Consider the following 17,019-nt stretch of genomic DNA (forward strand, 5'->3'; position numbering starts at 1 on the left):
ATTTGGCTCCAAGCTTGGCAATTCTCAAGTTGAAACCATCGTGTGTTTGTGGACAAAGTAATGGGTACTGCAGGGCTAAAGGAGTGGTACAACCATTTCAAAGGTAGCCGCTAATCAATGAAGACAGAAGCCAGTTAAGGTACGCCCGCAATATCCGCAAATCAGGTCGTTACTGATCCCGCAATATTGCTGGTGAAGCAGAATGGACGAATCACTATCAGAGAAGTTGCAGTCTAATCTAAAAGCCGTAAAGTCAACTAAATAACTAGGTGTTACAATAACTAACGTCCACCCGCGGTAGCTGAGTGGTCAGCACGACAGACTGTCAATCCTAAAAGACCGGGTTAGATTCCCGGCTGGGTCGGAGATTTTCTCCGCTCAGGGACTGGGTGTTGTGTTGTACTAATCATCATTTCATCCCCATCGACGAGCAAGTCGCCGAAGTGGCGTCAAATCGAAAGACTTGCACCAGGCGAACGGGCTACCCGATGGGAGGCCCTCGTCACACGCCATTATTATTATACAATAACGAACAACTTAAATTGGAAAGAACACATAGAAAATGTTGCGGTTAAGGCTAACCAAAGACTGCGTTTTATTGGCACGACACTTATAAAACGTAACAGACCTACAAAGGAGACTGCCTACACTACGCTTCTCTGTCCTCTTTTAGAATACTGCTGGAAGATGTGGGATCCTTACAAGATAGGACTTACGGAGTAGATCGAAAAAGTCCAAAGAAAGGCAGCACGTTTTCTATTATCGCGAAATATGAGAGAGTGTGTCACACAAATGATACTGGATTTGGGCTGGACATCATTAAAAGAAAAGCGTTTTTCGTTGCGACAGTATCTTCTCACGAAATTCCAATCACCAACTTTTTCCTCCGAATGCGAAAATATTTTGTTGACACCGACCTACGTAGGTAGAAACGACCACAACGATAAAATAAGGGAAGTCAGAGCTCGTATGGAAAGACACAGGTGATCATTCTTTCCGGGTGCTATGCGAGATTGGAATAATAGAGACTTGTGAAGGTGGTTCGATGAACAATGTGCCATGCACTTAAATGTGACTTGCAGAGTATCCATGTAGATGCAAGTATAGGTGGTCACATTTTTACTATCCCCTGTATGTGCATATCGCTTCACACGACCTTTGTTACCTCAATGTCGATATCGGCATCATTTTCGAAATATGTGAGCTTACTTATATTATCTGTAATGTTAATATACAACAGGAACAATAAGGCTCCCAACACACTTCCCTCTGGCACAAGTGGTTACTTTTACACGTATAGATGAACTCTCCATTTAGAATGAGATGATGTGTCCCCCCTACAAAAATATTTTATTGGCCGTACTTTATACGATGCAGGCAAACGGTCAACTACAATTGTTGTTTACTGTGCGGTAACCTCTAGCGTATCAGAAGCGGTGTAGGAAAATGTTTTCAAATGAGTATACGCACTCGTATTTCGGCAGGTGCACAGTTTTGCCATTTCAATTTTTGCACGTTTTTACAGATACCTTTTCGAAAATTTCGAGCAAAACAAATCGAAATCTTTATTACATCACGAAACAATGAAGAAGCAAATGCGGGTTTGTTCGCAAGCCCGAAGCATTATCTGGTACAAGAATCATTGATTTTAATAAAGTAGCTGTCGATAGGTTTTTTTCGTTGCTAACAAATGTAACTGACAATCACAAACTAATGACTTCTCAAATAACTAATTGTGATGAAACAGGCGTCTCGGTTAATGCTAAAAACCAATCGAACATCGCAGCTTGCAAAGGGAACCGTCCAGTGCGATCGTTAACCTCTGCAGAAAGGGGCGAAACTGCAACCATCCTCATTAGTACGTCAGCAAGCGGAGCTGACATTCCTCCTACGATTATTTTTCCACTAAAGAAGAAGCAGAAAGAATTTGAGTTAGGACTGACAGCAGGAGGTTGCGCTGAGGTCCACAGCACCGCATGGATGGCCACAGAGTCATTCTTTGTATGGTTTCCACAATTAGTGGTATTTTCTAAGACATCAAAGCACGTCCCAGTTCTCCTTATATCAGATGGCCACTCAGCTCATACCACGAACAATGACGTTATGGACTACGCGAGGGAGAGTGGCGTTTCTTCACCACCACATTGCTCTCACAGACTTCAGCCGCTTGATGTTTGTTTTATAAATCCTCGTTATAGTGATCAGCTTCGAAAATGGCTGCGAAGCCACGCAGGGAAAGTCGTAACTATCTTTCAAATTTCAACGCTTTTTGGTTCAGCTTTCGTCTAAAGCGCAACAATGAAAACCGCTATTAAAGGTTTCGAAGCTACTGCAATATGGCCCACGGACCCATCCATATTCAAGACGCACACTTCCTATCGGCACACACAACTGACAGCGGACGTGATAGGCCGTCAGATGAAGGGGTTATTATATCTGAACAATTTGAATTGCCTCCAACTAGCACACCAGCTGAAAAAGACGACTCAAACGGGCTGGATAATCAAGGGGACGAGGTTTCAGCGAATTGTTACAATGAACTGCCGCGTAGAATAACAAAGTTATTGGGGCTAATTGTTCTAATCTTGGGTGCTCTTGGATGACAACTGACAACACAACCTCCTCATTTCATATTTCACCTGAGATTCTGATTTTCTTGTCAAAAGTTAACGAAAGCAAGAAAAGAGCGAGACTGAAAAGGGGGAACAACGTTGTTTTAACTGATTCGCCGTACAAAAAAAGAGTTAAAAGTCATTAATGGGAGAAATAGAAAAAAGAACATTGACAAAGAAGAAAGAGCAAACAGAAAACTTTTTGCGAAAGAGAATAAAATTAAGAACTCAAAAACGAGAGAAAGAGCCTGAAGATAAATGGAAGAAAGGAGTAAGAATACTATACTAACGAGAGTGATTATGAGGTAAGTTCTGACTGTCAGTGTGTATATTGTGGTGGGTTATATTCAAAATCAGTTGGAGGTTGGGTCGCTTTTTCCACGTGCAAAAAATGGACACACGATTCTTGTGCAGGAATAGATAGCGAAGATGATGAGTGTCTCCCTGTGTGTGAATTTTGTAAACAGCCTCAAGAAAAGGATACGATACATGAAAACTGTAGTTTGACATTAATACTCACTTTAAACTAAAAAAAATACCGAGCAAGCCAATATTTTCTGCATTTCCGATAATTTTATACGTTTTTGTAATCACTTGTATTTACCACCCCATTCTGCCGCGTGCAAATGATATAAATTTGTTTTTGAGTGAGAAAATATTGTTGTTTTATTTTATGGCAATGTTCTTATATTTTTGTGATTAATACATCATAATGTGTTCATATAAAAATTTGTAACTCTCTTATTTATCAATTTTGTACATTTAATCAAAGTTTTCAACTGTGTACCCCATTATACCTTGGATTCCCCAACGTGTCGGATAAGAAAGATAAAAATACAATCACTACTCGTTTCTTCAACGACAATTTAAGCTGTGTTCTGTGGTTCCTCCCAGAGTTCATCACGATATATTCCGAAAAAAATCATAGTTAACGAACGTTATAAATTGCTCTAGAAACGAAGGCAATCCCAGTTAACATTTAATAAGGCCACTGGTATCCTTCGAAATGCAACTAATCAAAGTAATGCAGAACGTCGTGGGTCACAGCGGATGGGTGGAATCGAAATATGACATTTACCCACGATCGCTTCTTTTTGTCAATTTGTGCCATTAATTTCTCTGCTCCCTAATCTGATTTCGTATCTCCCCATCAGCTATTCGATCAAAACTTTTTTAGCATTCTTCTACACCACCACATTTCGGAAGTTTCTAGTCGTCTCCTGTTTGGGGAACCAGGCATGTTAACTGCTGATTCGCAATATATTTATTCCGAAAGGCAAAAGGAACCCCGAAAACAATGAAAATAATTTTGTTTATTGGTGACTGTACCAGTTTGATTTACACTTAGTGCGAATATGAAAGTATTTTATTCCAAATCCTTATTTGAAGGTACTAAAATGTCGGTTTAAATGGCAGCTTGCTATGTAAGACATGCCCACTTGTTTCTCTGTGCCATCTCTTCTTTGAGATGATAAGCCTAGGGACATTTTACCCGTAGTTTTTGAGCTTTCACCTATTGAATACATTTTTTCTTGTCTCGTAGTCAGTTGTTTGCTACAGTAATAACGTTTCTGAACAAAACAAATGCCAAGATCTACCCACAAAGTTTTCGAGAGAAGTTCTAGAAGACTTGCAAGAAATAAAAAAGTAAATATCATGAAACAAATGTTATGTTTTTGTACAGCATGCATACTATTGGAAAGTGAAAGAAACTATGAATTTAAATGAGTGCATGTACGACGTTAAGTGCAATGCAACTTTAAATTTTCCGTAACTTTTCTAACTAAATGTACCTTTCCTCTCAAACCATTTATCCCAGAACCATGGAATTCTAACGGTCAGTTTTCTTACTCGAGGGCATGAAGAGTCGAGGGATATGAAAGGGAAGCAGTGGTTGGGAAGGGAGTGAGACAGGGTTGTAGCCTATCTCCGATGTTATTCAATCTGTTTGCTGAGCAAGCAGTAAAGAAAACAAAAGAAAACTTCGGAGTAGGAATTAAAAACCATGGAGAAGTTGTATTATAATGAACACTATGGTCTTTTTATTTTTGAAATTTGCCTGCAAAACCTCTCTTTCAAAATTTTTCTAAAAATTTCAGTATTAATATATTATTCATGAAAAATTGTTAGCTTGTTGGAAAACAGTGGAAATGCATGTAAGTAATGTTTTGTGTTTTACCGTTAATATAACACAACTTAGAATAAGGATCATATAAATAGATCAGTTAACATGGTGGAGATGGAAGATACGTTCTCCCCGTGAATATTGTGTTTAAAAACAAATGAATATTTTCAAATCAACAGCTCATTTCATGAAGTCATAACTAGAAGTGAATAATCTCCACAAAAATTGGTAAGTTAATTACTTTGGTGCAAGAAAGTCTCCATCATTAAGGAGAACGATGTTTTCAATAACTTGCCGGCAGCCACAAAAAGCTTTACTACTGACAGATTTCAGTTTACGAGGAGCCTAAAGGATTTCTTGCTAACCATCTCTTCCGACACCATTAATGAATTGAATTATTTATTAGAACTAGCGCGCGCGCGCGATTGAGAGAGAGAGTGTGTGTGTGTGTGTGTGTGTGTGTTAGAGAGAGAGAGAGAGAGAGAGAGAGAGAGAGAGAGAGAGAGAGAGAGAGAGAGAGAGAGAGAGAGAGAGAGAGAGAGGGGGGGGGGGGTCAAATAATACGTGTACAATCAGAAGTGTGACTAAATTTTCATTCCTCGTTCATGATCAGTCCATTTGCGGTCTGTGGATAGTAAATTAGCATATTATTTTCCCATTGAGTATCTCCCCATTATGGATCAATTTCAATGGAAAGTACATATAATCTAATCCTCTTGTCTGCCCCACTTCTGTTGAAGGTTACACATCACACAAATACCTTGTTGTTGTTGTTGTTGTCTTCAGTCCACAGACTGGTTTGATGCAGCTCTCCATGCTACTGTATCGTCTGGAAGCTTCATCTCCCAGTACCCACTGCAACCTACATCCTTGTGAATCTGCTTAGTGTATTCATCTCCTGGACTCCCTCCTCGATTTTTACCCTCCACGCTGCCCTCCAATATTAAATTCGTGATCCCTTAATGCCTCAGAACGTGTCCTACTATCCGACCCCATCTTCTAGTCAAGTTGTGCCACAAAGTTCTCTTCTCCCGTATCCTATTCAATACCTCCACATTAGTTATGTGATCTACCCATCTAATCTTCAGCATTCTTCTGTAGCACCACATTTCGAAAGCTTCTATTCTCTTCATGTTCAAACTATTTATTGTCCATTATTCACCTCCATACGTGGCTACCCTGCATACAAATACTCGGAGAAAAGACTTCCTGATACCTAAAGCTATACTCGATGTTAGCAAATTTTTCTTCTTTAGAAACACTTTTCTTACCATTGACAGTCTACATTTTATATCCTCTCTACTTCGACCGTCATCAGTTATTTTGCTCCCTAAATAGCAAAACTCCTTTACTACTTTAAATGTCTCATTTCCTAATCTAATTCCCTCAGCATCACCCACCTTAATTCGACTACATTCCATTATCCTCGTTTTGCTTTTATTGATGCTGATCTTATATCATCCCTTCAGGACACTTCATTCTGTTCAGCTACTCTTCTAGGTTCTTTGCTGTCTCTGAATTACAAAGTCATCGGCAAACCTCAAGGTTTTAGTTTCTTATCCATGGATTTTAATTTCTACTCAGAATTTTTCTTTTGTTTCCTTTACTGCTTGCTCAATAAACAGATTGAATAACACTGGGGATAGTCTACAACCCTGTCTCATTCCCTTCCCAACCACTGCTTCAATTTCATATCCCTTGACTCTTATAACTGCCACCTGCTTTCTGTACAAATTGTAAATTGAATTCGCTCCCTGTATTTTACCCCTGCCACCTTCAGAATTTGAAAGAGAGTATTCCAGTCAACATTGTCAAAAGATTTCTCTAAGTCTACAAATGTTAGAAACGTAGGTTTGCCTTTCCTTAATCTACTTAATAAGGTAAGTCGTAGGGTCAGTATTGCCTCACATGATCCAGTATTTCTACGGAATCCTAACTGGTCTTCCCTGAGGTCGGCTTCTACCATTTTTTCCATTCGTCTGTAAAGAATTTGCGTTAGTATTTTGCAGCTGTGACTTATTAAACTGATAGTTCGCTAATTTTCACATCTGTCAACACCTGCTTTCTTTGAAATTGGAATTATTTCATTCTTCTTGAAGTCTGACGGTATTTCGGCTGTCTCATGCATCTCGCTCATCAGACGGTAACGTTCTGTCAGAGTTGGGTCTCCCAAGGCCGTCAGTAGTTCTAATGGAATGTTGCCTACTCCCGGGATCTTGTTTCGATTAAGGTCTTTCAGTGCTCTGTCAAACTCTTCACGCAGTATGTCATCTCCCATTTCATCTTCATCTACATCCTCTTCCATTTCCATTATATTGTCCTGAAGTACACTGCCCTTGTATAGATCCTCTATATACACCTTCCACCTTTCTGCATTCCCTTCTTTGCTGATAACAGGGTTTCCATCTGAGCTCTTGATATGCATACAAGTGAATCTCGTTTCTCTAAAGGTCTCTTTAATTTTCCTGTACGCAGTATCTATCTTACACCTAGTGATATGCGCCTCTACATCCTTACGTTTGTCCTCTAGATATCCCTGCTTAGCCATTTTGCACTTCCTGTCGATCTCATTTTGAGACATTAGTATTTCTTTTTGCCGGCTTAATTTACTGCATTTTTGTATTTTCTCCTTTCATAAATTAAATTCAATATATCTTCTGTTACCCTCTTTCTCTGCGCATGTCAAGTTCCGTAGGCCCAAATTGAGGAGCAAATCTTCAAGGTCATGGAACGTGTCAGTATCTACATCTACATCCGTACTCCGCAAGCCGCCTAACGGTGTGTGGCGGAGGGTACCCTGAGTACCTCTATCCGTTCTCCCTTCTATTCCAGTCTCGTATTGTACGTGGAAAGAAGGATTCTCGGTATGCTTCTGTGTGGGCTCTAATCTCTCTGATTTTATCCTCGTGGTCTCTTCGCGAAATATAAGTAGGAGGGAGCAATACACTGTTTGACTCTTCGGTGAAGGTATGTTCTCGAAACTTCAACAAAAGCCCATGCAAAGCTACGGAGCGTCTCTCCTGCAGAGTCTTCCACTGTAGGTTATCTATCATCTCCGTAACGCTTTCGCGATTACTAAATGATCCTGCAACGAAGCGCGCTGCTCTCCGTTGGATCTTCTCTATCTCTTCTATCAAACCTATCTGGTGTGGATCCCACACTGCTGAGCAGTATTCAAGCAGTGGGCGAACAAGCGTACTGTAACCTACTTCCTTTGTTGTCGGATTGCATTTCCTTAGGATTCTTCCAATGAATCTCAGTCTGGCATCTGCTTTACCGACGATCAACTTTATATGAACATTCCATTTTAAATCACTCCTAATGCGTACTCCCAGATAATTTATGGAATTAACTGCTTCCAGTTGCTGACCTGCTATTTTGTAGCTAAATGATAAGGGACCTATCTTTCTATACATTCGCATCACATTACACTTGTCTACATTGAGATTCAATTGCCATTCCGTGCACCATGCGTCAGTTCGCTGCAGATCCTCCTGCATATCAGTACAATTTTCCATTGTTGCAACCTCTCGATACACCACAGCATCATCTGCAAAAAGCCTCAGAGACTTTCCGATGTCATCCACCAGGTCATTTATGAATATTGTGAATAGCAACGGTCCTATGACACTCCCCTGCGGCACACCTGAAATCACTCTTACTTCGGAAGACTTCTCTCCATTGAGAATGACATGCAGCGTTCTGTTATCTAGGAACTCCTCGATCCAAGCACACAACTGATCTGATAGTCCGTATGCTCTTTCTTTGTTCATTAAACGACTGTGGGGAACTGTGTCAAACGCCTTGCGGAAGTCAAGAAACACGGCATCTACTTGTGAACCCGTGTCTAAGGCCCTCTGAGTCTCGTGGACGAATAGCGCGAGCTGGGTTTCACACGGCCGTCTTTTTCAAAACCCATGCTGATTCCTACAGAGTAGATTTCTAGTCTCCAGAAAAGGCATTATACTCGAACATAATACGTGTTCCAAAATTCTACAACTGATCGACGTTAGAGATATAGGTCTATAGTTCTGCACATCCGTTCGACGTCCCTTCTTGAAAACGGGGATGACCTGTGCCCTTTTCCAATCCTTTGGAACGCTTCGCTCTTCTAGAGACCTACGGTACACCGCTGCAAGAAGGGGGCAAGTTCCTTCGCGTATTCTGTGTAAAATCAAACTGGTATCCCATCAGGACCAGAGGCCTTTCCTCTTTTGAGCGATTTTAATTGTTTCTCTATCCCTCTGTCGTCTATTTCGATATCTACCATTTTGTCAACTGTGTGACTTCAAGAGAAGGAAGCACAGTGCAGTCTTCCTCTGTGAAACAGTTTTGGAAGAAGACATTTAGTATTTCGGCCTTTAGTCTGTCATCCTCTGTTTCAGTACCATTTTGGTCACAGAGTGTCTGGACATTTTGTTTTGATCCACCTACCGCTTTGACATAGGACCAAAATTTCTTAGGATTTTCTGCCAAGTCAGTACATAGAACTTTACTTTCGAATTCATTGAAAGCCTCTCGCATAGCCCTCCTTACACTACATTTCGCTTCGCGTAATTTTTGTTTGTCTGCAAGGCTTTGGCTATGTTTATGTTTGCTGTGAAGTTCCCTTTGCTTCCGCAGCAGTTTTCTAACTCGGTTGTTGTACCACGGTGGCTCTTTTCCATTTCTTACGATCTTCCTTGGCACATACTCATCTAACGCATATTGTTCGATGGTTTTGAACTTTGTCCACTGACCCTCAACACTATCTGTACTTGAGACAAAACTTTTGTGTTGAGCCGTCAGGTACTCTGTAATCTGCTTTTTGTCACTTTTGCTAAACAGAAAAATCTTATTACCTTTTTAATATTTCTATTTACGGCTGAAATCGTCGATGCAGTAACCGCTTTATGATCGCTGATTCCCTGTTCTGCATTAACTGATTCAAATAGTTCGGGTCTGTTTGTCACCAGAAGGTCTAATATATTATCGCCACGAGTCGGTTCTCTGTTTAACTGCTCAAGGTAGTATTCAGATAAAGCACTTAAAAATATTTCAATGGATTCTTTGTCCCTGCCACCCGTTATGAACGTTTGAGTCTCCCAGTCTATATCCAGCAAAATTAAAATCTCCTCCCAGAACTATAACATTTCCCTAAGGGGCTCCATCACTAGCCTAACGTTGGAGCTCCCAATAACTAATAAACCCCTCCCCCCGTGTGCCTGCTCGGACCTTGCTGAAGGAGCAGCCACATGTCCATTCACAGGCAGAGCGGGCGATGCCACACGGCCAGCCTCCACATTGACCCTCCGCCTCGTGCGCCGCGAACGCCACTGAACCCGCCACTCCCCTTGGGGAGAGGGTGGCCCAACCGCGCCCGGTACCCGCGAAGATCTCTCGACAGCAGGGACAGTGGGTGAAGCATCTAATACCTGGGGTGCACCATGCGACGCACCAGACTCCCCACTGCCGCTACACTCCGAGGCAGCAGCCTGATGACGGCTGACCGCGGCCATCAACACGCTCAGCTGTTCGCGAAGAGTGGCCAGCGTCCGTACACAGCAGTCACACATCCTATCCATCCTAAGGAATCAATTTACCGAAGAGACTTAATCAACTTTTAAGTAGACTGCTAATTCACTAAAGGCGATTGATTACTGACTAAACTGTGATTGCTAACCACTTCTTGTGGAAAACAATGAAAATAGCACTACCTGTCTCTGGACTGTATTCAAAACAAACACTAGCACTACTGGCACTATGGCTGACTACAAGGACTCTCTCTGACTGTATTCAAAACAAACACGAAATCTATGTAACACTATTACTAGCACTCGACAATTAAAGCTTCCTAGAAGCAAAAACACACGGAAGAAGAAGTGACAAGTAAGAAAAATAGAGTTAATACTTAAATTAAGGTAGCTCGCTGCACAGCAGACGTGAAGCAGCTGGCGGTTAGGGCGACACATGAACTTACAACAAAAAAGTAATAACAGATAGAAATACATGTTCATGAACCTGAGAGAAAATCAGTCCATAAGTTTAAGCAAACGCTATCAGCAGTACAATGAGAATCAGCTTAATTTTTCAATTAACTCCTCGACAGAATAAAAGGAGTGACCCATGAGGAAACACTCCAGTTTCGATTTGAAAGCGCGTGGATTACAGCTAAGATTTTTGAATTCGAGTGGCAGCTTATTGTAAATGGATGCAGCAGTATACTCACACATTTTTGCACAAGAGTTAAGGAAGTCCGATCCAAATGGAGGTTTGATTTCTCCCGAGTATTAACCGAGTGAAAGCTGCTTATTGTTGGAAATAAACTAATATCGGTAACAAGAAACGACAATAAGGAATATACATATTGAGAGGCCAAGATCAAAATACCCAGACTCCCTGAACAGAAGTCGACAAGAGGTTCGTGAACTCACACCACTTTTTGCCCGAACCTCCAGTTTCTGAGCCAAAAATATCCATCTAGAATGGGAAGAGTTACCCAAAAACATAATACCATACGACATAAGTGAATGGAAATAAGCAAAGTAGACTAATTTACTTGTCGAAGTATCACTCACTTTCGGCACCGTTCCAATAGTGAAAATGGCAGTATTAAGTCTTTGAACAAGATCCTGAACGTGGGCTTTCCACGACATCTTACTATTTATTTGAACACCTAGGAATGTGAACCGTTCAGTTTCACCAATCATATGCCCATGCTGTGAAATTAAAACGTCAGGTTTTGTTGAATTGTGTGTTAGAAAATGTAAAAACTGAAGCTTACTGTGATTTAACGTTAGTTTATTTTCTACAAGCCATGGACTGAGGTCATGTACTGCACTACTTGAAACGGAGTCAATGTTGCACCCAACATCCTTTACTACCAAGCTAGTGTCATCAGCAAACAGAAATATTTTAGAGTTACCCATAATACTTGAGGGCATATCATTTATATAAATAAGGAACTGGAGCGGCCCCAACACTGATCCCTGAGGAACCCCCTCCCCCTTGACAGTACACCACTCAGATCCCTCATCACACTGTATTACTTTCCCCCATTCCCGTAGATCGTTCCCTAATGATCTTCCTGAAACACTCTACAACTTCTGATTCTGTCAGTTCTTTCAGGTCCCATCTCCTTAAATTCCCACCTTTTTCCAGTTTCTTCAGTTTAATCTACAGTTCATAATCAATATATTGTGATCAGAGTCCACATTTGCCCCTGGAAATGTCTTACAATTTAAAATCTGGTTCCTAAATCTCTGTCTTACCATTATATAATATATATGAAATATTGCAGTATCTCCAGGTCTCTTCCACGTATACAATCTTCTTTCATGATTTTTGAACCAAGTGTTAGCTATGATTAAGTTATGCTCTGGGCAAAAACCTACCAGGCGGCTTCCTCTTTCATTTTTTACCCCCATTCCATATTCACCTACTACGTTTCCTTTTCTTCCATTTCCTACTGTCGAATTCCAGTCACCCATTAATATTAAATTTTCATCTCCCATCACTATCCGAATGATTTCCTTTATCTCATCACACATTTCATCAATTTCTTCATCATCTGCGGACTACTTTTACGGCTTTGGTAGGCGTGGGATTCGTGGCTATCTTGGCCACAACAATGCGTTCACTATGCTGTTTGTAGTAGCTTACCCGCATTAGACCTACTTATGCATTAGCTTCATATTAGCCTTCCTAATACTAAAATCTATATCCGATGTTAACAATGACGCTCGTGGATGGACTATCAGGAAATTACTGACCGTCGAGAAAGTCACAAATATAACCGACAAGCTAATGGGCCCTTCACAGGAAAAGGTTTTTTGCCAGAAAACGGGGAAAATTGAAACCCAGCAAATGAGTAAAAAAATGTATATTCACTGACAAAAAAAATAGTGTACGCACACAACTTACACAACAATAGTCTGGGATTACTCTATTACGTAATACAGTTTTTGTGATTGTATCTTGCAGCTTTAGTTATTTTTAATTAAAAGAGGCTTTAAAAGGACAGAAAGAACGTGTTGGACTACGCTACAGATCGTTCTGTTAGCACAGTCTTTACTTTGTAATCACTTTCGTTGACTTCGGCAACTCTCAACAGAAATCTCCAACCTAACCGAGACAATGTGCTACGATACAGCCGAGATCATGACAAGAGAATGGGCTACATCACACTCGAAGTAAATGGATCCCCATGACCTGTATACGTCTGTTATAAAAAATCTCCAAGCCACTCTCCTCAAATAGACCGCAATCTTCTCTTGACCTTCAACTGTTACTATTTCAGAATTAAAAACCAGATTCAAAGAAAATTTGGCTACAAGGCACAAAACTAGAAAAATAAAAATAATAAAAGTGAGAACGTGAAACATGTTAGCAATAATCATAAACAGGAGATTTACAGAAAATATAATTGAGAAAGGAAATCATTAATATTATCGACCGTTTAGGAACTCTAGGCTACGAAATGGATAAAACCACATATCGAATAAGTGGTGGAAGAGTTAGTGTGTTTTAAGATTAAAACCAAACAAGAATTAGAGAAAAATATATCGAAGCAAGGCCTCTATTACGAAAAATTGCTAAATCTCGAGACAAATTGTGTCCTTCTGTATTAGATGAAATGTTTTGGCCCCTAGTACGGATGAAACAGTATCTGCAGTATCAACAGGAACTTCGGACATGTGTTTCATATTTCATACAAGCCTGCAGTCTATAAATATTTAAACAAAATACTAAAACAAAATACCACTACAGGGAATTACTTACGAAGTAGTTCTTGGTAAAGAAACACAGGACACAATTACGTATGTAGGCTTAATACGAACTACAACTGTGTTTATAAATCGCTATAGTTGCCTTGGACTAACGACGAGCAAATATCAATATAACCTGTACGCTTTTCAAAGCTGTTATCCATGAAAAAGCCAAACTACGTATCGTGAACAAAATACAATTTAACACCGAAACAATGACATTAGCTGACAATGGGCACAGACTTTAGTCAATGGGCACGGTTGAAAATTTGTGCCAGACCAGGATTAGCACCCGAGTCCCCTGGTTACGAGGGAGAGGCAATGATCACTGTGTCCGAATTACACAGTGGTCAACAGAATAGCACGAACTGCCCGAGCATGCCGTTCTTTAGATCCAAATTCTCAATTTCTCCATAGACTGCTAATGCACTGCTCCTTGAACATAATCCTCCTCCCTTTAATTATACAGTACATGGCCAAAAAAACAGACACCGAATATATGCAAACTTGGCCTTACGAACATTGCAGACGTCGTCTATGTAACACACGTCAAACTTCAAAGAATTTACCAATTCGTTGCATTGTTTACTATAGACCACAAATCAAGTAACGTAAAAAAAGCACTGCGTCTATTGAGATCATGATTCAGAGTTAAAAAAAACTAATAAGTCGCCTACATATTACAGGTGCTGCCGAAAGAGGAGAACCATTATTTTCCCACAAAAGGAAATATAGTTAAAATTACGCTTCTATTTCGGTTAGTTTATGCGGTTACTAAAATTTGCAGTGAAAGTTACATAGTGGACTCTACCCTCCCCCCACCAGAAACGTAGTTATCGTGGCTGTTGTGAGACTTTTGTACACAGTTAGAGAAAGTGTGTTAAATGTGGCGCGGACGGAAACGCTAGGCTACGCTACAGGGCAATCTGCTCGCACAACGTTTAGTCGGCATTCATAATCGTTGGCGTAAACAACTCTCAATCAAATTACCACCTTCCAACCTAACTTAGATCTCGGGCTACACTACCAATCGGCCTGTCATCACAACCAAAAATTCATTGAGGGGGGTGGAGGGATTTCCTGTAGCTCTCTCTAATGTATCTCTAGGCAAAACTGCCAGTTTTGTCAGACTCAACAGCAAGATTTACCAATGGTAAACACTTTTGAGACGGCTCGTAATATAGGAATAGTCCTCTTCGTCTTACTTGGCATAAATTGTTCGCTGGCGTCCCAGCAGCTAGCTCCCTCAGTGTCTGCTTCTGCCATCGCACCACGCTAGTCTGCTGTTGTCCTAGCAGACCGAACGCACCGCACATCCGATACCTTCGGAACCACTCACTGGCCAGTTAGCAACTGAGCGGAACACTGTTTACATCGTGAAAGGAAAACTATGCAAAGATGTACACTTAAATGGCACGACTGAGTAGCACACACAAGGTAATATCTGAGGAATGTCCTTCGACACGCGCAGAACGAAAGTCTTCTCGCGAACGTACAGCGTCTCTGAAAAAAAATCTCGTGACTATATTCCGGCGTTACGGCCAGGTTCTCATACAAATGAGCAAAAAAGGGTACATTTGAAATTCTTTTTGAGACAATGAAAATACATTCGAAAGATCTGTTTGGGAATTACGAGTGATAATACTATGAGCTTAATTTTAGATTTTCAATAAAAAATGGCGCCCGTAATTATGATTTGATCAAGGGCCTGCGAGACTGGAGTACGCAGAGCGCGTGCAGTGTGGCACCTCATATGTTACCTGAATTCAAAAATGGGTAACATCAGTTGATACTACATTATTCCTCTGAAATTGAAAATGGATAACATCAGTCGATAAAACATAAAATTTATGGGAGCGTATACCTAACCGCAATGAAACAACCTTAAATTTAACGATACAGTGCTAATTCGAACTTTGAGTTCGATTTTTGAGGGTTTGTTTCACTCCTTATGCCTACACAAAAATTAGTTAATATTAACAAATGTCATATTATAGCTATAAGTTCCTAAGAAAAGTGTTTACTTTTAGGGGTCAGAGGTAGATGTTAAGAGAACGAACCACTTTTAATTTATGCTGCATGCCGTTCTGAGAAAATAGTTACCCGAAAAAAATATGTTCAAAGTTTAGGGAAAACATTTAGTTATATTATTACTTCGATTTGCATGAACTGAGTGTTACATATATATTTTTAATGTCGCTGAAAACGAATCTGAAGTCAGATTTTCAATATTCAAAACAGCTAATCCAATACGGAGGGCAACCGATTATGTTTTGACCAATTTTTACCAAAAATGTATTTTCGTTATTTACGTTTAGTCTGCAAGTCAAGGAGTATTTATCAACCCTTCCTCTACCTCTGATTGTTCCTAGACAGCAACTTCCTGTTCTTCTTGGCAGGAAAAGCCGATCTGTCAAAGCTGGATATGCAGCACTCGGCAGCCTGCACTTGATATTCGTCCGTATTTTCGGTGAGTATGTTTGCATGCATTCTGCAGTATGAATCATTTTGAGCACGTGCGACACGGGACGAGTTATCATCTACATCTATATGGATACCCTGCAAAACACATTTAAGTGCCTGGCAAAGGGTTCATCGAATCACCTACACAACTGATAATTAATTGAAACCCTCAGCTGCCGACAGGTGTTGTTGATATACTTCGATGGGGACAGCTGAAAAGTGTGCCGCTACTGGGACTCGAACCCAGGATCTCCTGCTTACAAGGCAGACGCTCAATCCATCTGAGCTATCGAGGGCACAAATGAACAGCACGACTGCAGGAATTTATCCCTCGCACGCTTCCCGTGAGACTCACACCCCGAACCGCCCACAATCCGATTACGTAATGTACTTAATAGGTATTTGTCCATCCACTCATTACTGGCTCACACTAAGGTGACGATTCCCGTAAGATTTCCGGTAGCCTGTGCGCATTCGCACAGACGAAGGTCAATGGCTGGGTGACGTTTAACCATAGATATGAAGATAGTAACTGTTCTAGAAAGAACAGGCGCCACTGACGACCGTACAGCTCTTCTAGAATACATGATAGACCGGCCGATGTGGCCGAGCGGTTGTAGGCACTTCAGTCGGGAGCCACGCGACCGCTACGGTCGCAGGTTCAAATCCTGCCTCGAGCATGGGTGTGTGTGATGTCCTTAATTTAGTTAGGTTTAAGTCGTTCTAAGTTCTAGGAAACTGATGACCTCAGATGTTAAGTCCCAAAGTGCTCAGAGCCATTTGAACCATCAGTCCCTATGTTTACACACTACTTACAGTAACTTATGCTAAGGACAACACACACACAACCATGCCCGAGGGAGGACTCGAACCTCCAACGGGGGGAGCCGCGCGAACCGTGACAAGGCGTTGGACACATGGCGGGTACCCCGCGCGGCTCATGGCAGCCGTGACACTGCTTCAAACAATGGACTGTAGAAACTTTTGTAAAGCACGGATTAAAAAAAAAACTTTCTGTTCCAAGAGTCTAGACAAGTACACCTTTAAAAAATGCAACTACAAAGAAATTGAA

General features: G+C 40.9%; 1 non-coding gene across 1 annotated transcript; it reads right to left on the reverse strand.

The window, feature by feature from the left end:
* Positions 1-16,169: 16,169 nt before the first annotated feature.
* Trnat-ugu (transfer RNA threonine (anticodon UGU)) lies at positions 16,170-16,244 on the reverse strand. The gene has a single exon. It is a non-coding gene; the product is annotated as a tRNA-Thr (tRNA).
* Positions 16,245-17,019: the final 775 nt, after the last annotated feature.

The sequence above is a fragment of the Schistocerca gregaria genome, unplaced genomic scaffold (assembly GCF_023897955.1).
Source record: "Schistocerca gregaria isolate iqSchGreg1 unplaced genomic scaffold, iqSchGreg1.2 ptg000099l, whole genome shotgun sequence".
NCBI classification, from domain to species: Eukaryota; Metazoa; Arthropoda; class Insecta; order Orthoptera; family Acrididae; genus Schistocerca; species Schistocerca gregaria.